The 25,684-nt window shown below is 36.0% G+C and overlaps 1 protein-coding gene and 1 long non-coding RNA gene across 9 annotated transcripts in view; both read right to left on the minus strand.

Moving 5' to 3' along the window:
- LOC106079215 (guanine nucleotide-binding protein subunit beta) overlaps positions 1 to 1,842 on the minus strand; it is a 43,064-nt gene extending 41,222 nt beyond the window's left edge. Inside the window, exon 1 of the mRNA XM_013240359.2 lies at positions 1,683 to 1,842. The gene's annotated coding sequence lies outside the window, so the exon portion shown is untranslated. The remainder of the gene's footprint in view (positions 1 to 1,682) is intronic.
- Positions 1,843 to 9,887: 8,045 nt separating this feature from the next.
- LOC106079220 (uncharacterized) lies at positions 9,888 to 21,596 on the minus strand. Of its 8 annotated transcripts, none has more exons than XR_008774353.1 (8): positions 19,221 to 19,592; positions 14,683 to 15,572; positions 14,511 to 14,595; positions 13,952 to 14,055; positions 13,607 to 13,813; positions 13,343 to 13,441; positions 12,722 to 12,856; positions 9,888 to 11,789 (listed from the first exon to the last, which is right to left on the minus strand). It is a non-coding gene; the product is annotated as an uncharacterized LOC106079220 (long non-coding RNA). The 8 variants fall into 8 exon arrangements; XR_008774358.1 differs by having other exon boundaries at positions 14,946 to 15,572; positions 19,221 to 19,591; XR_008774354.1 differs by lacking the exons at positions 13,952 to 14,055; positions 19,221 to 19,592 and adding an exon at positions 21,489 to 21,596.
- Between the last annotated feature and the right edge of the window lie 4,088 nt (positions 21,597 to 25,684).

The following is a 25,684-nucleotide window of genomic DNA, read 5'->3' on the forward strand; positions in this document are numbered from 1 at the left end:
GTTTTGACTTTTTTCTGACATTTTTTATACACCTTAAAGGCGCACTTTTTTAACCTATTAATGAAATACTTCTCTGTAAAAGATTTATAGTTTTTAATTGATAAATAAAAATGGCTTCCGAGAACGAAATTACACTTTCCCATGTGGACTAGAAGGTTATTTTTATTAGACTTAAATAAAGGTTCGATTTCCCTGTGTATAGTTTAAAAAGTTCAACATACCCACGCCTGGCTTTTGACTCTCCAGTATTGTAGAGCATTTTTCTGGCTAAATTCCAGTGCTCTACTTTTTGCATAATTCTGTGCACTTTGAATGCTATTAATTTTTAATATTAAGCAGTTGAATACAAAGCTGGAGGCCATTGTTAACCATTGTAATTTTAGCCATCTTGTTTACATGCCAAGATAATAGTGATTGGTCAGATTGGTCATGTGACATCAAATAATTTTCTGATAGGTTGATAGCAGTTAAAAAAAAAACTTAGACTGAAATGATGTCAAAATGGCTGACATTGATTTATTTCTGCATTTGAAATAGATGTAGATTTGGATCTAATGAGAATATAATATGCAGCTTAGTGTTCAAGTATTTTAATAACAATAAACTTTCATTTGAAACATGTTTTTGGACTAGTTGATTAATATATAAGAAATGGCAAGCATATTTATTCGACACATTCAAAGCTCCTCACAATACTCACATCGTGCCCATTGGTTGCTATGATAAGGACAAGCACACATAGAAAATTTATTTTCTTTCAACCAGGATTCATAGTATAATCATACATACATAATTCATATAAATTTAGAAGGCTCTTTCAAATCTACAACATATCAGACAAGATTATTAAAATAATTTTTCTGAAAAAAATTGTAATGTCCCTGGATAGCTTAATAAATTACTCTAATATTAATCATAAAAATTCATTCTATAATGTCTTTAATGATAATCAATGGCAATGGCTTATGATATGCCAATCCAGTATATTAATAATTAATAGATTGTAATTATATGAATATAGTAAATATACTAATATAAATATAGAATTATAGACCACTAGACTCTATACTACTCTATAGACTATAGAGTATTAGAATAATTAGATCTATAGATTATTTAATTTAGTATCCATATTATTATATAGATCTAGGTCTAGTAGAAAGTATAGACTACTAGTATAGAGTATAATAGAGTATAGACACTCATAACAATTATAGTATTATAGTAGATCTAGATTCTAGATTATCTAGATTCTAGATCTATATTATTTTCTATATACTAGAGTCTATAACTATAATATACTGTATTATAGACATATAGTGTATAGAAATCTCTAGAGGCTGTCCTAGATTTACGATTTAGATTCTAGACTAAAAGTAGACTACATTTACAAGTTGAGTAATTGAGCGATAGTGTAACACTGTACTTAAGTGTCTATAGCAACCGTAAATGTAACTAATGATGTCTATGGACTATTGGTGTCCCCAGATTACCCCTGTTGACAGAAGACTGAGAAGAGAGTAAAAATCTAGGCCCTTTGATCGTGCCGCCCCAAATTTGCATACACGGAAATGGTTCTACCGATGTAGCCGGCTAGAAATTTAGATAGATATTTACAAAGAGTTTCTCTAAATAAATGCATTAAGCATTACGTGCGTAAGACCAACGTGTGTTTGACTTACCCAGTGTTTATTAACAATAAGAAATCATCGAAATAAAGAGGCATAAATGTAACGAAGATGTTATCCTTAAACAACATAAATCGGAGCAATAATTTTACACAGAGATAGGGTGCGGCGCCCGTGGAATACAATTATTTAGACCCCGTAGAAGATGGGAACAGAGAACTGCGCTTGCGCACTTGCTCCGTGTCTGGGGTTGTTTCACTGCGGAGTATTATTTATTATTAAGCAAGTCTTTGCCTCAAAACAAAACTTTTCTAGATCTAGATCTAAATCTGTGTCTAGAACTCAATCTTGAATAATATTTGTTTTTATTGGTTATTAGAAATATGTTTTTCTTATAGCAAAACAATTGCTATTCAGATTCAATCATTTGTAAATATTTCGCATAATTTATGATGGTCAGACGAGTCTTTTGGAAAATCATAATGCATTTAGTCTAGGCTAGGATTGAAACGCGAATTTTCTCCCCTTGTTTGACTTTCTATATGAGCATTAGCACAGTCTGTAACGGACTCGATAGATCTACTTGAGAGTTTCTTGACTCTACTCACACCAGAGTCTAGATCTAGTAAGCAGCCATTTATTTATTTTTTTCAGACTTTCTTTCTTAGCCTTCCTGCAGGACAGATTCGAACCCTGGACCACTCTAAATGTCTTTTACTATTGTTACCTGAGTCCAGATACCAGCACACTGTGTGCACACCCATTGGAGGACAAAACTTTTAAAAGAAAGACAAAAAAAATATTTTCAAGTAAAAATCCAAAACAGACTTAAAACATATATTAGGCCCACTAATGTAAATATTTACGGTACGTTTGCAGGGGCTTAGCTAGGAATTTTCTATCGTATGGGGGCCCGGGGGGGGGGGCTTGACCTCTTTGGGGGCCCTGCATTTTGCGTAATATTAAATTTTTAATGTTAAAAAACACCCATTATGGGCCCTACTCAAGTGGGGGCCCGGGGGGGATTTTAAATTCTCCCCCCTCCTCCCCCACCCTAGCTAATTAAGCCACTGTACGTTTGAAAGAGTTGGCGAATGTGTTTTTTTTAACTGGGCATTTTCCCATCCTTCTATAGTATTAAAACGCTCCCCACCCTCCTTGGCAATAACCACTCATTTATATGGCCCTTGAACTTTAGAAGTACTCAACATTTTCTATGTCTGTAAATCCTTCAATCAAACGAACCAATACCCACTAATTTAGACTCTTCGCACTCGCTTCTTTGACTCGTGAGGTGTAGTCCCGTCCTAATAAAAAAGAAATGTCCATTCTCGGACTGACAGCATTATATAACGCCCCCCCCCCCGCTGGGCATACTTTATTTGTCTAAATAGCATTGAAACGCACCTCCTCCCCCACCACACACTTTTTGGTCCTAGCATTTTCAGTAGAACAGTCAGTCCCTCCCCCCTCCAACCAATTAATTTGCATTTGGATTTTCCACTGATTGCAGACTGCATCGGCACCGTTTTACTGTCAATAGAGTTGAGCTGAAACACTTGAAAATCTAGGCATTTAAGTCTAGGTGAAATGTGCCCTGTCAGGAAAAGATCCAAGCTAATGTCCATTTTATCACAGCCATTTCCAACGTATCGGACACTTCTGACTAGAATACGAGGCCGAACTCACCGGGAACCCCACCATTTTCCTAAAGTTTACCAAGCTAATCGTGCTGGATTCCCCATTGATAAAACGGTCCCTTGAGGAATTTCGAATGGCGCCTGAATTTAGACATTTTCGTGAAAGCACTCATTATAACGCCGCACTGTGCAATGGGAATGTTCTCGGACTCTTTTAGACACTCCATCAGGAGTCTTGTTTTACTACCCATTTAGCCCACTAGCGGATCCTTGGGGGGGGGGGGGGGATTTAGAAGAGAAATCACAGAATTTGTATACACATTCTTTACTTTTGTTAATAATATATAATATTATTTATATTTTAACAATTCTTACATTACGAGTGCTTCAATGTCGCCCTCCCCCCCACTCCTAACACTTCGAGTGGGGGGAGGCTGTCCAATTTTTTGTTAAAATCACAGTTACATATCTATCATTAGTTACATATCTACATTAAAAAACTACTTATTGATATTTTAGCAAATCTTTATATCATGTGGCCCACTTTCAGGTATGTTGCCGATTATTATCTTATATTAGATTATAATATATTTTTTTTATATTAGGCCTATGTCGCTCTCGTCTGGCATGTTGGCCGATGTTTCTATTGTAGCCTATAAATAACTTTGGGACTATAAATCAATTTATACCTAAATCTTAAAAAAAAAAAGTTACAAAGAAATTGACAATTTACCCAATTTTTCCTTGGAATAGATCAACACTTTTCGAAATTGTTTTGCACAAGCTCAAAATCGGCCCCCTAAATGGTCCGCTCAGGTAGATAAAAAGGTAGGTTTCAATATTTTCAGAAAGAATATCAGAAACTATGAACAACAAACTATCAACAACTGCAACCATATCTCCATCGATTCAAAAAGAAGAGACATGCTGTTGTATTGTTAGTTCGACTAATGACTTTATACCACAGGATACGGAGATTTATTAATGCTATTATTATTACATTGTTAATATTCATATGTATTCGTTGAACTTCAGGGAACAGTACCAGGAAGAAGAAGAAGAAGAGGAAAACAGAGAAAGCGATGGCAAGACCACATCACAGAATGGACAGGCCTGTCAATGAAATTCTATCCAAGGCAAAGGATAGAGAGGAATGGGAAAAGACGGTTGACAGATCTTGTGTGGTGCCCCAACGATCCAACAGACTATGGGATAGGTGAAGGTGATATGTGGTCAAACCAGTTCACCTGATGAATTTTTCTTAAGACTGCCTAGGTTGAAGGAATTTAGATTTTTGGTGTGGCGGGACTATACGGTATAAGATTTTGAAGCCTATAAGATTGAAGGGAGGACTACAGCACTGTAGACTTACAATTTTGTTGATAAACTGGGTCCTCTCCATTGCCACACTTGTTCACCAAAAGCAGAACTGGCACGTGCCCGTGCAATACGGAAGTCTACCTCGTCATCTGGTTGGCATTTTATGTGATATGGTACTTCCCAAATAGACTCACTTTTTTTTGATTTGCTAGTTTTTGGCAATCAATGAGAATGTCTGGTTCTGTGACTGATTTATTGGGAGAATCTGTGATGTAACAAGAAATTGAACTTAGTAGCTGATTGACTGACTTATCTATCACTAATTCTCCCACTATGGGGCGCTAAAAAAAATTGACAATTTACCCAATTTTTCCTTAATATATACTTGGAATAGCTCAACACTTTTTCAAAATCGATTATTGTTTGTTTTCTTTTTCCATCTAAATTTTAATGCTTAACTTGTCAATTTTAATAACGCAATATTGAATTATCATTTCTTCTTCCAATTTTGGAGACAAGGTCAAAATAAGCAACAATACTTAACAACAACAAATAGATAGATACCGGTATATTTATTTCTTTTAACTAGAAATGACTGTCTGTAATAGCGATAAGGTTCTACACTTTAGACCAGTGATTTCCAAGTGGTCGAGAGGCTAAGTACGATTGAACTTGGATTGGCTACCCATAAAGGGGGCTCGAGTTTCGACACCCCACTCGATCAGAGTTGTGTTTACTAAGCACTCAAAGACAGCTCGGAAAACCTTCTCCCAGATTCCCCCTTCCCCCACTGGTCCACAAATGAGATTAGATCATAGCGTTCTGAGCATGCTATAAGCATAAAAGTAGTGCTATAAAAAAAAAGCTAGAATTTATTTACACGGACCTGTGGTTCCAAAACTTTTTTGGGTGGTAGACCACTTGCCATGCTTTCCGGTAGGCTATTCGGTAGACTTAGACTTACGTTCGGCGCATTGGGCGGCAATGCTGTCTCCATAAAGATCTGTCACTGGCAATGTCTGAAGCCTCCTCCCACCTGATTTCCAATGTTCTGAGGTCCTCCATGAAGGTGTGTCGCCAAGTAATACGAGGACGTTCCTGTTTGCGCTTTCCTCGTTTTGGCTTCCATGTTATCGCAACTCTTGGTGTGCGTAATTCATTTTGACGTAGAACATGTTCCGCAAACCTCATGCGACGCTCAGTCACAACCTCACTAAGTGTTCGACTCCCAGTTCGGCATAGGATTTCCTTGTTTGAGACTCGATCTGTGTAACTGACTCCCAAAGTCCGTCTCAGCCATCTCTGTTGAGTCACATTTAGTCTTTTCTCAATTTTGACAGATGACCTCCACGTCTCACATGCATATGTAGCAGTTGGAATGACGATTGTGTTGAGAAGGTGTATTTTTGTCTCGAGTCCAATGGCTTGGCTAGTCCAAATAGGCTGCAGCCTTTGGAAAATGCTCCCAGCCTTTCCTATTCGGCACGCTACATCATGGTAAGCATCTCCATCATTTGTTATGATGCTGCCAAGGTACGTGAACTTGTCCAGCTCTTCAAGCTTTGACTCGCCAAGTCTGACGGGGACACCCTTTGCCTTATATCCCACTCGCATAATTTTAGTCTTATCCAAGTTTATGCGGAGGCCAATTTTGGGTGCCTCTCTGTCTAGGCTCTCCGTCATTTCTTGAATGCATTTATTTGTAGCCCCGAGTAGTGCAACATCATCAGCAAAGTCCAAGTCCGTCAATCGGAGTTGTTCATGCCATGGAATACCAAGGCAGTCTGGTTCATTGCTCTCCTCCTTATGTAGTCGATGGCTAGGAGGAAAAGGAAGGGAGATAAGATGCACCCCTGTCTCACACCTGTCTCGATTGTAAAAAACTCTGTTGTTCCCTCTTCTGTTTTAATGCAGCAACTAGACTGACTGTAAAGGTGTCGTAGGATCTGGACAATTTTTTCTGGGCTACCGTATTCTCTAACTATTTTCCATAGTGATTCTCGGTGGACACTATCAAACGCTTTTTTGAAGTCCACAAAACTGATCGTTAGCCGTTGTTGGTACTCAAGACTTTGTTCTATGATATTTCGTAGAACGAAAATCTGCTCTGTACATGATCTGCCTCTTCGGAAACCTGCTTGTTCTTCTCTGAGCCTTTCATCTACAGACTGTTGAAGCCGTCTCAACAAAACAGTGCTAAAAACTTTGCCCGGGACAGAGAGGAGAGTAATGCCCCTCCAGTTGTTGCAGTCTGCCAAGTTGCCCTTTTTTGGAAGCTTTACAATCACTCCCTTTTGCCAGTCCTCTGGGACTTTTGAAGTTCGCCAACAGAGATTTAAGAGATCAGTCATTCTGTTAACAATGCACTGTCCCCCATATTTTAGCATTTCTGCTGATATCATGTCTAGCCCTGGTGCTTTGTTATTCTTTAACACTGCAATGGTCGTGTTAACCTCCTCAGCAGTTATTGGGTCTGTCTTGACCTTGAGATCATTGTCTGGAGAGGGGTCCTTGAATATGTAAGTTAGGTCTGGCGACAGTTGGTCTCTTTAAAGTGCTCTACCCATCTTGCATCCTGTTCTTCTTTCGTTAACAAAGTTTTGCCTTGCTTGTCTTTTATCGGTGCCCCATGTCCACTCTTTGCTCCAGTGAGATCTCGGACAATACGTTGGAGGGTTTTTGTGTCATTTCTGCTTGCAGCTGCTTGTGTCTCTTGTCCCTTCTGCTCAATCCAGTCCCGTTTATCTCGCCGACAGCTTCTCTTTACTTTCAGATCTGCTTCCCTATAGGCTTCTTCCGCTAGGCTGCGATCCTGTGTTTCATTTTTCTGATCTCGTCTACGTTTGGCCTCTTTCCTCTCATCTATCAATGTCCATGTTCTGTCTTGTATCCACCGTTCCTTGTATGAACCTCGCCTCCTTCCGATAACTTCTTCCGCGCACCCAATAGTGGTATCTTTGAAGTTGGCCCACTCTTCTTCAAGGGTCAATATATCTGCAAGAGCCTCATAGCAAAACGTAAAAAGATATTTTAAATGTTTATCAAACTTTTACCGGTGGCGCCCTCCTAAACGAAAAAAAAAATTTATTCCTTACCCTAACAGGAAAAATCTAAAAGGGCATGAGGGATAAGACAACGTCCATGGTGCGCACTAGCCTAACCCTCAACACGTACCACAATTAACCCCTGACGCACATTTGCACATGTACGCTCCACACCTAAACCCTGACGCACATTTGCACATCTACGCACCACACCTAACCCCCGACGCACATCCGCACATGTATGCGCAGCACCTGTACGCGCCAACTAACATCACGCATCTGCACATGTATACATTGATCTATCACTTTATTATTTTAGTAGTATTATTTTATTTTAGAACTACGCCAAACTTTGCAAGTATGCACCATTTCTAATAGCCTACCATTCTAACCCTAACCCTCACACAAGCCCGTTTAGACGCACCGGTGGCGTCCTTCTAAATGATTGATGATTTGATTGAGAATATTTTTTAAAATTTGTTTTAATTTAATTCGTACTTGAGCCCCCTTAGATAGTCGTTTGATTGAGAGACCAACGTTTTAACCACTAAGCCACACATCCATGTGAGATGTGACAGACAGATAACATAAGAAGAGATGGAATTTGAATCAGCTTGATGAACAGGTCGGTACATAACGACAAGAATGTCTAGAAGCGTTCACATTTATTTAAGATGAAATGAAAGTGTTATTAAGTCAGAGATATTCATATTTTAGAACTCTGGAAATTGAAAAGTTGAATTAACTATAGATTCAGATGTATTCAGTAGGCCTAAATTTGAAAACAAAAAACGGGATTTTGTGAGATGGTCTATTCATGGTCTAATAATGGGTAGGCCTCATGGACGGACTTTAGTGACTGATTTTTTGCTTTGATTTTGTTTATTTTAGGTGAGATTTTAATACTAAACCATCACTTGCCGCAGCGCAGCCAAGGGGGTTTTGAGTTTAAAACCCCTACCAGGGGGTTTTGCAGTTAAATTCCCCTCTTCTATAAAACAAAACAAATAAAAAATAATGCAAACGACAATCCCCAAATTCCAAGAGCATAGCTAAGGAAGATTTTGATTTTAAACCCCCCTCTGAAATTTACTATAAAACCCCTCTTCAATATAAAAAAGCAAATTACACACTGAAAATGCTATGAGCGAAGCCAAAGGGGTTTTGAGTTGAAACCCCCCTTCAGCGGGGGTTTAAAGCTAAAAAATACCTCTTCAATATAAAAAAAAAGGGTTTTTAAAGTTAAACCCCCCTCCAGTGGGGTTTGAAGTTAAAAAAAATACCTCTTCAATTTATAAAAAGCTAATTACACACTCAAAAATCTTTGAGCGTAACTAAAGAGGTTTTAAATTACCCCCCCCCCCCCAAACCCAGTTGGGTTTAAAGCTAAAAAAAATACCTCATCAATATAAAAAAAAGCAAAATACACACTCAAAAATCTCTGAGAGTAACCAAAGGGGTTTTAAGTTTAAATCCCCCTTCAGCGGGGTTTGAAGTTGAAAAAATACCTCTTCAATATAAAAAAAGCAAATTACACACTCAAAAATCTTTGAACGTAACCAAATGGTTTTAAATTACCCCCCCCCCCCAAGTGGAGTTTGAAGTTAAAAAAATACCTCTTCAATATAAAAAAAGCAAATTACACACTCAAAAATCTTTGAGCGTAACCAAAGGATTTTTAAAGTTAAACCCCCCTCCAGTGGGGTTTGAAGTTAAAAAAATAAAACTTCAATTTAAAAAAAGCAAATTACACACTCAAAAATCTTTGAGAGTAACCAAAGGGGTTTTAAGTTTAAACCCCCCCTTCAGCGGGGTTTGAAGAGAAAAAATACCTTTCTATTAAAAAAAAAATGAAAGCAAATTACACACTCAAAATGCCATGAGCGTAGCCAAAGAGGGTTTGAGTTTAAACCCTCCTTCATCGTGGTTTGATGCTATAAAATACCTCTTCAATGTAAAAAAAAAATGTAAATTACACACTCTAAATTCTTTGAGCTTAGCCAAGACAAAGGGGAATTTTGAGTTTAAATCTCCTCCTTCAGATAGCTTTTTTTTTTTACTTTCAAACCACTCCAGATGTTTTGGAGTTTTAAAATCCCCCTACAGAGAGTTTTGAGGTTGAAAACCCCCTCTTCAATATTATTCTAAAGCAAACTACACTCACCAAATTCTATGAGCGTAGCTAATGGGGTTTTGAATTTGTTACAAAAAAACACCATAGATTTTTTGGTTTAAAACCCCACAACAGTGTAGTGTCCCTCAATATTGTATTTTGTATAATCCAACATTGTTAACATAATAAATATATTTTTTTCAATAAAACATAAATCATTCAGATAAACCAGACTATACATTCCAGTGATGGCATATGAAATGATACTAATGAAGTAAACATGCAGAACTCAAGCATTTCATTTTTTTTTTACACTTACACAGAGACACTCACACAACTAGGAATAGAAACATTTTAAATACCCAAAATAAATTAAGTTAAAAAAGCTTTAAGAAGTTAAGCACAAATCAAGCATAAACAAGAATTTTAGAGGAAAAGAAATTCCTGCAATGGTAAACAGTGCTTAGAAGAAGAGGGTAAGATGGCATAAAAAGAGATGGCATAGAGACTCATTGAATAGAGCTATGGACAGAGACAGATGGTGTTAAGTTGTATAAGTGATGTCCCATCAAGACATCCAGGGGGATATGGGATGAAAAAGCAGCAGTAGGAGAGCTTGAGAAATGCTGAAATAATAATATTTAAAAATCCTTGGTAAGAGTCAATTATCAGATCATAGAATTGTATTAGATAAAAAAAAAAACAGCATCACACTCTCCATCTTCTTGTAACACTTTGTGGATGACATTGTAACAAAAATTATTATCATTATTCTTAGTCAACATACAAACCTCCTGACTTACAAATGAACAAAAAAAATAATTAATAATTTGATATAATTTACAATATTATTATATAGATGCCTTTAGTTTGGATAAGCTGAAGAAAAAAAAAGCCAGCATCTTGTTTGTTCATTTCCCCTTGAATGTGAAGGAAAAAGAGTCACAGAAAATAAATTGTGACTGCTTACAAACAAAGGGTAACATTTAGAAATTAAAAAATCAAAACCTAGTCCATAATCCTCATTTGAATGGTTAGATAAATTTGTATTTAATTATAACAAAAGTTTACTGGGAAAAAAGAATTGCAATGATCTACCTGAACTTTCAATTCAGAATGGGACAGTGAAAGTCAAAAAGAGACAAGAGGCCTCCAAAGCTACTGCTTGATGACCCCCTCACCATTGTAAGAAAAGGTTGCACAGTATCATCACAAGGTCATTGATGGTTAGCAAAATGTCCCATCCTAAGCCTACAGACAGATGAATATCAGTTCTATGCAAATTTGTCATAACCTTTCACTTCAAATAAAAAAAAAAAAAATGTCTTTGCTTCACCTCCAACAAACCATTCACTGAATACTTTGGCCAAAAAATCATTTGCTCCACTGAATATATTTAAAACATAACAAATACCCTATAGATGTTTTCTTTATTACAAAATTATTTTGTGTTTAGTTTCAATCTTACAAATAATAAATAAAATCTGGGCAAATATAGAAATAATAAATTGCACACCAGTATAAACACCTTTAATACACCTTATTCATATTACTGTTTGTCTAATTACTTACAAAGGACATTTTTGTAACAACAAAAATAAATAATAATTTTTATAATAAAAAAAAATTCAGCAAAAATCCTTTAACAATTTAATTTAGGCCCATTTATCAAAATATAAGAAATATTCAAAATACAAACACACTAAGAAAACTTCCGATATATTCTAATTCAGCATATAAAATTAAACAAAATAATTCTTTAAAGACTATGTACATACAACTTTAAGCATTGTATTTACTAGAATGTATTGTCTGGTGTGAACTAGGCAAGGGATATACAGCTTGTGAAGTGTCAATTATTATGATGCTATAACTACACTGGCATTGTGGTGCAGCCACCTACACAATAAGGTCTATTTAAATACTGGTGATGGCTGCCTGGTTGTGTGGTATGTGCTCAGGGCCTTGATGGTCACAGGCTTTGGACGCTACCCACAGAAGGTTTGGGCTATGATGTAATTATCTTCAAAATCTGATGGAACATCTGAAACATGTAAAACAAAAAGAAATGATAGAAGAGCAACAATAGCGAAATAGAAGCCAGTTCACATGACAAATCAGGGGAGATTATGTATATTTTCATTACATACACATGAAATACTGCATTCATCCTTAAGCATCCCAATCAAAGACTGTCAGGGGCAGGTATGGTGAGAGTGAATATATTACTTTGTTGATATTTTGGTATGCTAGTTTATCCCTTTGTTTATGTACTCCCAGGTTATGAATGTGAAGTCTGCACGAGTTATGAACTAAATGTTTTAGTTTTCCTTGCATGTGTGAGAGAGTGCGATAGTCAGTAGGGGCCCTGTTCCCAGTCCAGGAAGGTTGGACAGTTGTTTCCTGGACTGGTGTTTGTGTACTTAATTTGTTTGTATAGTTAATATTTTCTGAGAGAGGTTGCTGTCATTGTGTGCTTTATTGGATATTAAAGTTATTATTTTTCATGGATAACTGGTCTTGGAGTTTATTTAGTATTTATTAATAAATTAAGTAACCCCCAAATGAGCCAAGCAAGAAAAGAACCTAACAAAGACAATAACTTATTAGAGACCTAGATATATTTTTTAAAAATTTTACATTAATATTTGATTTGGTTGAAGAATAAGACCAAATATGAAAGTCATTTGAAGTGTAATTTTTTAATTTTGTTGAATAAAATGGCAAATTATTATTTCCCCTGGCAATGCAGATATATGATATATACAAACATTAGTATCACATATTTTATCACAATTTAAATGTATCATCTGACAAAACTATACTGTCTATGTCTAAGAAGACAAATTTCATTTTTTTCAGTAACCTATAGCAAATAGTGAATAGATTGCAAGGCAGTAATAGCAGTAGTGTATCAGAATACATATGTTGCCTCAAGTGATGACCTCAGAATCATTGCCATGTGTAAGCTAATACCTTGTACTTCTTGAACACCTTAACCAGGCCCTTCATATGGACATCAGAATATGTCGTCATGACAAATGCCACACTTCTCTAGGTGAATTATCTCTTTGGTGTGGATGACATCCTTGATGATACTAGAAGATTCACCTAGGATGGTAACAAAGTAATGCTTATTGGATGAAGAAATTTTATATTTTAACTCCTGATTATTGCTACCCTATGAATAACTAGTGTAAAGCATTTGACATCAGAACCAAGGGATCACGTTTTTGCTCTTTGGAAGAATATTTGGGCAACAATGTTCAATATTGGAGATTTTCACAATAAACTAAATACTGCCAAGGACACTAAATTGAACTTCAAAATGACCAACTAAATAAAAGTCATAAAGAGAAGAGCTTAAAAACCTTTGATTTTGCAGTGCTCAAATGTGCACCATAATGAACATTGAACTCATTAAAAACATAGTTTATCCACACTTCCTTGACTTTGTACACCAGATACACCAAAAGACTGGCTTTTTATAGGTTTTCCCCCCAATGTATGGAAATCTCCATTGATTCAATATTTCTATTTTCAAAAATTGAAAATGATTATGTCACTCCCTATAAAGCTACACATTCCCCATCTTACCTGCTCTGTGCTAGGACAAGCAATGATAAGTATATCTTCCTCTGAGTACTCCTGAGTAATAAGGTCATGGAATTTCTGGAAAGTCTGTTGGACATTCACCTGGTTCAATACATTGGGGACACAAATAAATGTAATAGGTCTAATTTGGGGAAATACTGAATAGAAAATTACAGAGAAAGTTGACCAACTCAAAAAAATCTGAAATGCATTACCTCTTAGTTTTCTTACCTATTTTAAATGATAAAACAAATGATTGTTGCTTACTTAGATAGGTCTAAACAAGATGGCTTCTGTGTCTTTATTGGCCAGGTAAAGGGACAAGCTCCGCTGGACAATGGGGAGTTTGGTCTTAATGTTCTTGTATGTCTCTGGGACCACATCATGTACCTTTTCAGGTAAGGCAAAAAGCTGCTGTCTGAGGGTGATTTTGGTCCCACTATCCTCCTTTTTCATACTTGTAATAACAGAAGCCTAAAGAAGACATTGTATCAATGAGACTACACAAACAAAATAGTCTTGGTACAAATAAAAGAACAATGTCATCTATAATCATAATGATATTTCAATAAACAGTCTTATGAAAACCTGTTGCCTCGCCTGACAACCTACCTGAGACATGAAAGACTGGAGTGGGTGTCCCCTGGTGGACAGTATCATTACAAAATTCAATCATATGAAAAGTTTAGAATATGTACAGATGACATGAATGAGCTCTGAAAAAAAAGTCTCTGAAATTCTGTTCTGGCAAAACAAGAATCCTAGAGTTTTTTAGTTTTATAAACTGACAAAGAGTCAGACTTAAAGTTAATTTTGAAAAGTTCTACAGGGCAACAGAAATAAAGTCTTAAAATTTTAATGGCGATAATGTAATTTTTGGTTATCATATTAAATAATGATGTTCCATCAAATTGTTGCACACCTCTAGTGTAAATTACATAGGTTCATATGTAAATGTACATAATTATATCAAACTAATAGCAAACTGTTTATAAACATGCGTTATTTTAAAAGTCTAGTAATGTAACACATGATTAAAAAAAAATGCTAACAATTAGTTTCTTAAAAAAAGAATTCAAATTTGAGTGATGACAGAAATACATTCTTCCATAGAGTTTCATATTAAGAAAAAAAAGCAAGACCAAACACTTCTAAGAGTGTATCTTCTTACCTCTTGTATAAACTATATAGCAGTGCATTATTACTGCTTAGAGAAAACAGCTGGGATTTCTTATTAAACAGAGAGTAGGCAGCATCTGAAATATAAGACAAACAGTATAATATTACAATACACGCATAATGTGATTGATTAGTTTCTAATTAGAACTTATCAATGACCTTACCATATTGTTACGTATTTCTGAATCTTCTGGCTAAATGTACTAGTAGGCACACAAATAAAAACACTGTAAAGAACTTGACGACTAAACTTTCAGCTTCATATAACTTTATTGACTATTAACTCTAACAATTTGTTACTGTAACATGTAGCGTAGAAGACTGTGCAATATCTGTCAGTTTACAATTAGCTATACTTCGTTGCAATTCATCTCTTCTCAACTTGCCTCGAGCCGTATTCCACAGAACAGACCAACGACACACTTACCAGTGTCGCTCCAGGTCTCCCAAAGCTGAACCAAGTCGTACTCAAGTCTACTGAATCAGAGCCGCACACGTCTTACATTGACTGTATCGACTGTAACGGCTCAAGTCCACTGTAGTTCGCTGTATAGAATCTAACAACAGTAGTCCACTCCAGTTAACTCTACCCTAGTTAACTTGCATCAAGTCGTACACATTTCTCTTCCACTAGAGCTGCACACGTCTTACATCGCCTGTATTGACTGTAACGACTCACTCACGACTGACTTTTTACATTAACTCTCTGGCTTATATAGAGTCCCTAATTGCTTCTCCAAAGTTGCACAAACACTGCTAGTATCCTCTGGAACAACACAAGAGGAAACATCACATCCTGTTGTTGTTTATACATGTTGATTCCAGAGAACACCTGCTGCAGTGTCATCTCGCTGAGGTCACTACGAGTGACCTCTGTCACTGTTCTATCGTAACACTGCCCCCTTCTTAGATCTGTTCGTCCTCTGGAACAATACGTGAGGGCACATCACATCCTGTCTTTGTTTACACGCATAGATTCCAGAGAACACTCGGTCCTGTGTTATCTCGCCAGGGTCACACGTTAACCTCTTCCTGTCACTGGTCATTTGTAACACTATATAAGTGGGAAAAATAAAGAAAGAGGAAGAGTAAATTAATTGATTTAAAAAAAAGTATGACTCAAACATTTAAAAAAAAAGAATAACTTCAATTTGATTCATCAAATATCCTTTATCTTTTCAAACACCCACAAAAGAATGTATGGTTGCAAAGTTGGTAAACATTTAAGGCAAATTGAAAACAATACAATTGATTGATTCACTTTATAATTGATGCTGAAATTGAATTTTTGTTGATGCAGACAAATAAGATTTAAATTAAGAAAACCATTTATGGTTTATAGGTGATTAAAAATTATTTTTTTTTAAATTTCTAAACATGGTATAAAATACCAGGAAAAGAAAACAATTGAGTTGGTACTTCTACTAGTCAACACTGACAAAAAAGAACTTAATACTGTAAAAAGCTGAGCTGGTCCTATTTCAAGAAGCAACTCAGTCTTTCATAAAGGAATAGTGGAGGGAGCATGAAGAAAGAGTCATCCAAACTTAATCTAGCTTAACTACATGAAAGAATGGACTGGCTTATCTGTTGTGATTTGATTTTGATTTTAGGCACATCGGCACAATTTAGGCCATGTCGTGCCTGCAGTCCCTTAAGGACTACTCTCTCTCTAAACAACAAGGGCCAGATTCTATACAGTCATATCATTAAAATCAAGGTCTATTCACAGTTAAAATAGTAAAGGTAGTAAAAATTTAATTATTTGGTAAAAATCTAATGTAAATAGTACATGTCCACAAACTCATAAATCAGATCTTCGTAGATAGCCCCACCTCCCGGATAAAGCCCAGTACCCTCCCAGGGTCGAAATTATCAAATAGTGCTTTTAAATTAGTGGCTCTGAAATATTTCTCCCTGACATCCTGGTATCTGGGGCAATCAACGAGGATATGTTCCACGGTGAGGCGAGAGTCACAGTACTCACAAAGTGGGGGCTCCTCTCTCTTCAGCACAAAAGAGTGCGTGATGTAGGTGTGGCCAATCCTAAGTCTGGACATGGTCGTGCTACCACGCCTTGTCAGACCCTTAGATGTGGGCCGCCACCTGACATCCGCCACAATCTGTCTGAGTTTACTGTGAGTCTCAGCCTCCCATCGGTTCTGCCACTCTCGATAGGTGGTAGAGGCAATACTTTGTCTCAGGTTCGAGTAGGGAATTTGGGTTCCTGACACCGCATGATTTAGGGCTCTCTTTGCTTCTCTGTCTACGCATCGTTTCCCTCAATGCCAACATGGGAGGGGACCCAGATGAAGGTGACATCCCTACGGTCGGCTGTTGTATGGTCCAACAGCTTCAGGCTCTTATGTACCAATGGGATGTCAGTCTTCATCCGCCCCAAAGCTTGCAATGCAGATTTGGAGTCGGAGCAGATTATAAATTTCCTCCTTTCTGATGCTTTAACGGCCATAAGTGCAAGCGATATTGCATGCTATTCGGCCGTAAAGATGGAGCAGCCATCGGGGAGTCTACGGGAGATTGTTTTGTTCCAAAAGGAGCAGGCACATGCGACCTTTCCATCCATTTTGGATCCGTCTGTGTAGATGGTGCCACAATCTCCATAGCTCTCCTGCAGTTCCCTAAAGTGGACTTGTAGTATGCTTGGGTCTGTATTTTCTTTTTTGAAATTAAGGAGGGATAAATTTAATTTGGGTTTATTCATTAGCCAAGGAGGATTCTGAGTGGTTTCTATTTTAGAGATTTGGTCAATGGGTGGGGTTAACTTTTGGATGGGTTCTCTCATTCGAAGGCCCAACGGCCGTATGACATTAGGCCTTCGATTGTATAATTCTGCCTCTGTGGGGTTAAATATGGAGTCGAAAGCAGGATTCGTGGGGTTGGATTTTAGCTTGATTATATACTGCATTGCAAGCTTTTTCATTCTTATATCCATGGGAAGTTCTCCAGCCTCCAAATGGAGACTCGGGATAGGTGATGTACGAAACGCGCCGAGACAGAGACGCAGGGCAGCATTTTGTATTGGTTCCAGTATTTTTAGGTACGACTTCCTTGCTGCTCCATATATTATGGATCCGTAGTCTAGCTTGGATCGAATTAGACTCCGATAAAGCAGCAGCAAGGTATCTCTGTAAGCTCCCCATCTGTTGAAATCCTGTTTAGGAAAGCTGTTGACCAGGAAGAGTGAAGGGATATGGTTATGTAAATTGTCACAGCACCCTTATGATGTAGGTCAAGATACAGATGATGATAATGAAACGGTAAAGAATGTGTATTGTCTAATATAATGGCATAATTGTGTTTTATAATGTAGCCTTTTATATGCATATTTGTGGAGCATATATATATAAATATATATATATATAAATAATATAAATATAAATTTTATATGTACATAAAAAGAAAAGTTCCCCTTTCAGAATTGTGGTTTATAGGGCAGATGATGTAAAGGTAATCTGTTTCTGTGGCCTACGTTTAACAAGGGTATCATGTGGCCAGCACAACGTCAAACCACCTTTACTTTTACCCAACTTATGTCAGGTACCCATTAGAGCTGGGTGGATTCAGAGGCGCCCAAAGATCCCAAAATTAAAAATCACAGACTTCACCATGATTCCAACCCGGATTCTTCGGTTCAGAAGAGAGTGCTTTACTGCTCAGCCACTGCGCCTCCTATATATATATATATATATATATATATATATACAGAAACAGATTACCTTTACATCATCTGCCTTATAGACCACAAGGTCTGAAAGGGGAACTTTACTTTTTATATACATATAAATTATATATATTATATATATATATATATATATATATATATATATATATATATATATATATATATATATATATATATATATATATATATATATGCTCCATAATCAGACCATAAATATGCATAAAAGGCTACATTATAAAAGCATTTTTACATAAATTCATTCAATATATCTGCGAATTCATAACGTCCTGACTTACTTATAATATCATTCATTTAACAAATCGTGTAAACCCATTTTAATTGTACTTTAATATATACTATTCATCTATCGCTCTTTTCATTTTTAATAGATATGAATGTATTGCAAAAACTAATTTTATTTTCGTAGCGAAAGAGAAAAAGGATCATTAGCTAAGTTTAACATACATCTAAATCCAATCTACTAGATTAGTAAACACAAACTAGGACCCGCAGGGCAGGCGTAATGTCAGGCTAGTATCATCTATAATTAAAGCAGAAAATAAAGAAATAAAGTAAATGAGAAACTAAAATATTATTTTAAACAAGGTTACATAGACTCAAAATCGGCCCTCGAAGTGGTCCACCCAAGCAGGTTAAAAGGCAGGTTTCAATATTTTCAGAAAGAACAGCTGAATGAAATTCTATCAAAGACAAATAACAGAAAAGAATGGAGAAAGAAGGTTGACAGATCTTGTGCGGTGCCCCAGCGGTCCAGCAGATCAAAGGGTACGTGAAGGTGAAGTTAAATGTGAACCTAGCCTAACTGATGTCTTATAATGAATATCTAATTGATCTAATTGTTTTGTAAAGGGTCAATCTCTTAATCAAATCAAGAAAAAAAACTTTTCCTAAAAAAAAAAATTCCTTTAGCTATCTATGTGTTCTATCGCAATAATGTGGCGCTGCAGTTCACGCGATAATAATAATATGAAAAATTACCTATTAGATATTCTTATTAATTGTTGTTTTAAATTATGTCCAATTTATATATATTACTTATTAGGCCATATATATAGAGTACTTATGCTATTCGGACACCTATAGGCCCAAATTTGAAAGTTTGACTTTGACAGCGCATTATTTTACAATGGCTCGACATAGAAAAGAAAATGAAGTATCAAAATCTTCTTTAGTTAAGGAGAATAAGGATGACTACTTACATTTGTACCCCTAACCTATATTTGTTATTATATTTAAGGTCAAAGGGGCCGTGTGTTTTCATTTAATTCGGACAAATTTGACCCACATTATTTGATTCCGGACACCATGCCATAATTTATTTCGGACAGTCTCTATATTTAGGCATGAATAAACTCAGATTTTAATTCTATATTAACATTAACTAAATTTTAAGATCTTCCATGCATATCCCCTCACATGAAATCATTACGATGTTTTCAAACTATGCATAAATACGAACACAAAAAATAAAAACAGGAACACACCTCCTATTCTATCAAAATTATTCAAAATTAGGTCACTGAGATAGTGACTTCTGCACGGACTTTTAGACTTATTTTATATTTGCATGATTAGATGTAAATTACATTGTAATTAAATAAATTTCTAATACAGATGATCTTTTGTAGTATAGTACAGGTTATAGGATAACCATTCTTGCCTAACTGACTCCTCTATATTCTCTCTATATAAATCTAGATCTATCTTACTTATATAGTATCTAGTTACTAGTACCGTCAGTCACGGTCAGTGTAGTAGGTCTAGATCTAAGCATTTAACTTCATTCAATGTACCAAGCTCACTCCAAACATTTGCCCATTTATTCTCTATTTAAAAAAAAACAGCAAACGAACAAATATAATAAAAGATCATTAACATTGATGTCCAAAACTGGCTGTCCGAAATAAATTTTGGTAAGAAAATCGTAATTTAATTCGGACACCCTATTAATTTTTTTTTTGTATGGAATCAAACAACTTGGCTTATGAATCATATATAGTAGAGTCACTATTTCGGAGCAGGCATGTTTGCGGAACAGCTCGTCGAAATTAGTTAAAATCTACTTTATTTTGAAATTTTCTGCTAAACTACTGCTAAACTACTGTAACTATACTGCGAATGGTCCATTTCTCTACATTTCCAATATAAGGGTTTTCCTTTCACAGCAGAAAATAAATTTTGACTCCAGGTTAAAGTTGACAGGTGTGGAATCGTCCATTATTTTTCACGTACCAGGAGAACAGGGCTTAAGACTTTTTAAAAATGATAATGACACATCACTTGCATGATACACATATTTTTCGGTTTATAAATGAATGTGGCAAAACTTCATTTCATAGCCATCTACCAGTAATTTAATTTTTTTTAAATCGGGAGGTGTTTACCCAGTTTTTACCTTTTTAAAGATAGTCACAATAGTGGAACACTATAGATGTCATTTATTTGACCTGCGCATTTAGCTTAATATTTACATAGTGATTTAGATTATCGGAATTTAAATATGAGTTTGTATTAGTATACAAAATTTTAAAACATTTAGATAATAAAATGACATATAATATACAATTTATGATTACCAGACGTCCAGCAAAAAGAGGACAAATCATAATATCAAATAATATCATATAGGCCTATTAATATAACAAAAAAGAATTAAAGAATAGTGGAAAATAAAATCTTGAAAGGAAAATCAGGGTAGTGTGACGTCAATTAAATTAAAGAGGTAAAGAATCAAAAAGTGACAATGTGTTGTCTTAAGCTTTAATAAAATAAAATTAATGTAAAGGATAAGGAGTTCAAGTATTATATAAGACTAATAAATATATGCTTTATATAGGCGTTGTTCCGACATTTTTACCGTGTTCCGCAATTGTGACTTCTTAAAAAATCCTGTTCCGTAATTGTGACTGACCATATAATATCTCAGTCGATTTGAATGTAAAATTTAAATATCTGTTGAAAAACTAAACAATGCGTCTATTTTTATCGGAAAATGGATGGGCAATGCCTAGATACTTTTAGTTTTTCCATAGGTCTAACCATTACGGAGCAAAAAATTGAAAAATAAAAGTAGCTGCAAACTGTTCCGCAATAGTGACTCTACTCTAAATCAGCTTCAAAAACAGAAAATATATTGCCGGGCTCATTAATATAGAATATAGACTTAGCCAATCAAAAAATATAGTCTTAACCCTAGGAAGAGGTAAAGTCATCTGGGTAACAGGAAAAATCAACAACCTCACTTACACATATTTGAATTATTTGAAATTCTTTTTTCTTACATAAAAAGACAGCTAAATGGAAGGAAATTGGGTCAGAATCATTGGAAAATGGACAAGCACAATACAGGGCGCTAGTTTTATAATAAATATTTAAATAATTATTTAATGACTACAAAAACAGCAAATGTCCGAATTTATGTAATGTCCGAATTAAATAAACTACCATTAATTATAGCATCATTATTTTTTTTTTTTTGTAAATGAAAAAGTTAGTATTACAGAACTTACTTTACTTAGCAATCAATACAAATATAAAAAAAAATAATATTTTTGTGAGCTGGCGCTCCTAGATCTAATTTTTTATCTATTTTTATCTTTATTTTAATTTGTAATTTATATAGGCCAGGGCTATGATGTTTGTAATTTAGTGTCTTTTTAGTTTATATAGTTCAGTGCTGAGTATTTTGTAGTTTCCGCTATTTATAACTTTCTGCTAGTTTTAGTCTTTTTCTGTTATTTGTGTTTTACTCGTAGAGGAAAAGTAGTTTTTAAAATAGTTAACTAGCCTTAAAGCTGTGGATGTTCTTTCCTATTTTTTTCCCTGGTTAGTTCTGCTTATTTTTTACTTTGACATTAGCGTTGGATTGGTTGTTATTTTTTTTATTTCAGTTGAGGTGCAGGTCTGTAAACGGTATTGGTATAGAGCCCCCCTATGAGTTTAGAATAGAAATAACTTTTCATCTTCCTTTTTGTATTTTAGTCAAATTAAATTTTAAGATTTTCTTTTTAATGCTGTTTAATTTGGTGTATAATGTTGTGTAGTCCGTGTCTTTAGTAATTTGCTAGATTTTATTGTAGCGTACGGCTAGGTACAAATTAGTGAAATCAGTAGTCCGATATGTTCGCGCTGACCAGTTATAGCTAGCTCCGGAACCACGTTGAGCTCTCTTTTGTCTTGATCAGTGGCAGTGCTGACAGTAGTGCCTGTGTAAAGTTAATTGTGTGTAGTGTGATTTCAGCTGGGACCGCCTGTAATTTGGAAAATGTTTTTATTTTTACTTTGTTTAGTTTGTATTTATATTAATAGTTCTTACATCTATTGCTATAGTCTAGATGTAGACTGATTAGTGTAGTGGCATCACTGGCTAGTTAATTAGCCATGATTACCTCTGATGGAACCGGAAGTTCCGTAGACTTGGGTAGCGTCACCCCCTTTTAGCCAGCCTTAATGATCCCCTTATTGTTTTTCTATTGTTTGTTCATGTGTATTTCTATTTTCGTACTCACATATATTTTTATTACTGTTGTTTTGGTTTCATGCAAATAAAGTATATATATTTTGTTTTATAAATTAAGTTTCAGTTTGTTATTTTATTTTTAGTTAGCTAGTTTAGTTTAGTTTAGTTTAATTGTGCTGTCTGGTTGCTTAGGCGACTCTAGCCCCTTGGTCGCAGACCGAGGTGCACAGATTGGGCCCACCCAGTAGAGCTAACACCTGCCTACTGTAAAAATAAATGTAAAAATGTTGTGCAGCAGATAACACAAAAAGGCCTCACTCAGTAGTGCCACCCTGACCTGCTCACATTTTGTGGACAAAAAAAATCTAAAAACCGTTTTCCTACTAGATCTACATCTAGATCTACCACTCTTTGCCATTGGATATATATACGCCATTTTTGGTTTTCAAGGTTCAACCGTTCAACACTAGATTACTATAACTTTTTTTCTATTTGTATTTTGTAGATCTATGTTATTACTTTTATTACATATTTTATATTTAGTCTTTATTGCTTATAGTAAAAAGCTTGTGTGCATTCTAAATGACTTTCACTATTAGATCTTCAATATCTGGTTCTGCCGTGAAAACTACGATCGTACGTGTCGGCACGTGCTGAAAGGTACAGATGAAGAAAGGGAGAATATAGCCACCGGTACAGTATTACGGTACGGTAGGAGAGAAAAACTGGCTAGGACTCCGTGACAGAATGTAATACTAGTGGATTGATGAAAAGAGATGGGGAGGTGAAAGGTGGAATTTCTATCCACCTCCAACCACACATTGTTCAACAAATTTAGTGTAAGAGAGGAGCAGTTTTCTTTTCTTGATCAAGTTACACTCGACCTATACCCCCCCCCCCCCCATAATCTTAAATTGTAGCTGTACTGCCCTTAGTCGCAGACTAAGGGGGGGGGGGGATCGGAATTTAGTGACTGATTTTTTGCTTTGATTTTGTTTATTTTAGGTGAGATTTTAATACTAAACCATAACTTGCCCCAGCACAACCAAAGGGGTTTTGAGTTTAAAAACCCCTACCAGGGGGGTTCGAGTTTAAAACCCCTACCAGAGGGTTCCAGTTAAAAAAACCCTACCAGGAGTTTTGAGTTTTAAACCCCCTACCTTTTTTTTTTTTGGCAGTTAACTCCCTCTCTTCTATAAAACAAAACACAAAAAAATGCAAACGAATATCCCCTAATTCCAAGAGCACAGTTAAGGAAGATTTTGATTTTACCCCCCCCCCCCCTCTAAAATTTACGATAAACCCCCTCTTCAATATAAAAAAAAAAGCTAACTACGCACTCAAAATGTTATGGGTTTTGACTCAGCCTGGTTTGAAGGAAAAAAATACCTCTTTAATAATAAAAACAAAGCAAATTATAAACTCAAAATGTTATGAGTGTAGTCTAAGGGGTTTTGAGTTTAAACTCCCCTCCAGTGGAGTTTGAGGCTAAAAGTACATCTTCAATATAAATAAAAGCAAATTACTCACTCTAAAATCTATGAGCATAGCCAAAGTGGTTTTGAGTTTAAACCCACCGCCAGGGGGGGGGGTTGAGGCTAAAAAGTACATCTTCAGTGGAAGAAAAAAAAGCAAATTACGCATTCAAAATGCTATGAGCGTTGCCAAAAGGGGTTCTGAGTTTAAACCCCCATTCAGAGGGGTCTGATGCTAAAAATACCTCTTCAATATAAAAAAAAAAAGCAAATTACACACTAAAATTATTTGAGCGTAGCCAATCCAATAGGGGGTTTTGAGTTTAAACCCCTCTTCTACAGATGGCTTTTTAAAAAAGTTTAAAACCCTTCCAGATCGTTTTGAGTTTAAGATCCCCTACAGACCATTTTGAGGTGGAAACCCCCCAAAAGATGATTTTTGACGATAAAACCTAAAATCTAAAGCAAACTACAGTCACTTAATTCCAAGAGCGTATTCAAGAGATGTTACACATTTTTACCAGTGGCAGGGCTCCATTAATAAACTGCAGTGAATAGTCATCTGCCGAAATTGAAAAACACTAAATGTGGCTCAACAAAGATGGCTAAGATTTTAGGAGTAGGTTATAGAGATCGGGTCTAAATCAAAGACATCCTATGACAAACTGGGAGTCGACCCCTTGGTAAGATTGTGACAGAGCGTCGCATGAGGTTTGCGGGACATCTCCGACAAAATGAATTACGCATAATAAGAGTTGCGATGACATCCTAGTACAACTTGGCGCCACACATTCATGGAGGTCCTTAGAGCAGGTGGGAAGAGGCTTCAGACATTACCAGTGACAGATTTTTGTGGAGACAGCTTGACGGCAAATGCGCCGAACGGCGCGGGAGGGTCTAAGCCAATAAGAATTGCACATTAAGTTTTTGCAATAAAACTTTCTAATAGCAGGAAAATGCACTGTAGATACCTCAGAATATGCATTTTGTTGGCTTTTAACCAGAAATAGTTCTTGGCGGCGGGGCTCCGCCCCGTTCTGGGGAAGCTACTGACGTTCCCCTAGACCCCCTTGCAGGCAATGGCGGAAAGTCCAAAATTTTCCCACCAACTCCAGGAAGAACCTACTCTAGAGCACAATAAACGTCTTCCGAAAGAATGAAATGTCAGAATGTAATAAAGATTACTAACACGCACACACATACATACATATTTTTTTTTCGCGGGTGGGGGGGGGGAGGAGAAAAAAATCCCCCCCCCCCCCCGAAAATAAATCCTGGCTACGCCCATGGCTCTACGTCCTCTCGCCTAAGCCTAATCTAATTTTAAGTCTCTACTATGATTCAAGGTTTATTCACAAATATTTAGATCTACTTCTTAGAATACATATTGTAATAACTTAAGTGAGGCAACTCAACGAGGACATAGACGTTTATTTACATAGAGACATGACAAACACAAAGGGCATCTGCCTTGAGCATAGCGTCTCCATATTCGCTCTAGACTTGGG

This window comes from Biomphalaria glabrata, chromosome 13 (genome assembly GCF_947242115.1).
Source record: "Biomphalaria glabrata chromosome 13, xgBioGlab47.1, whole genome shotgun sequence".
Lineage (NCBI taxonomy): Eukaryota > Metazoa > Mollusca > Gastropoda > Planorbidae > Biomphalaria > Biomphalaria glabrata.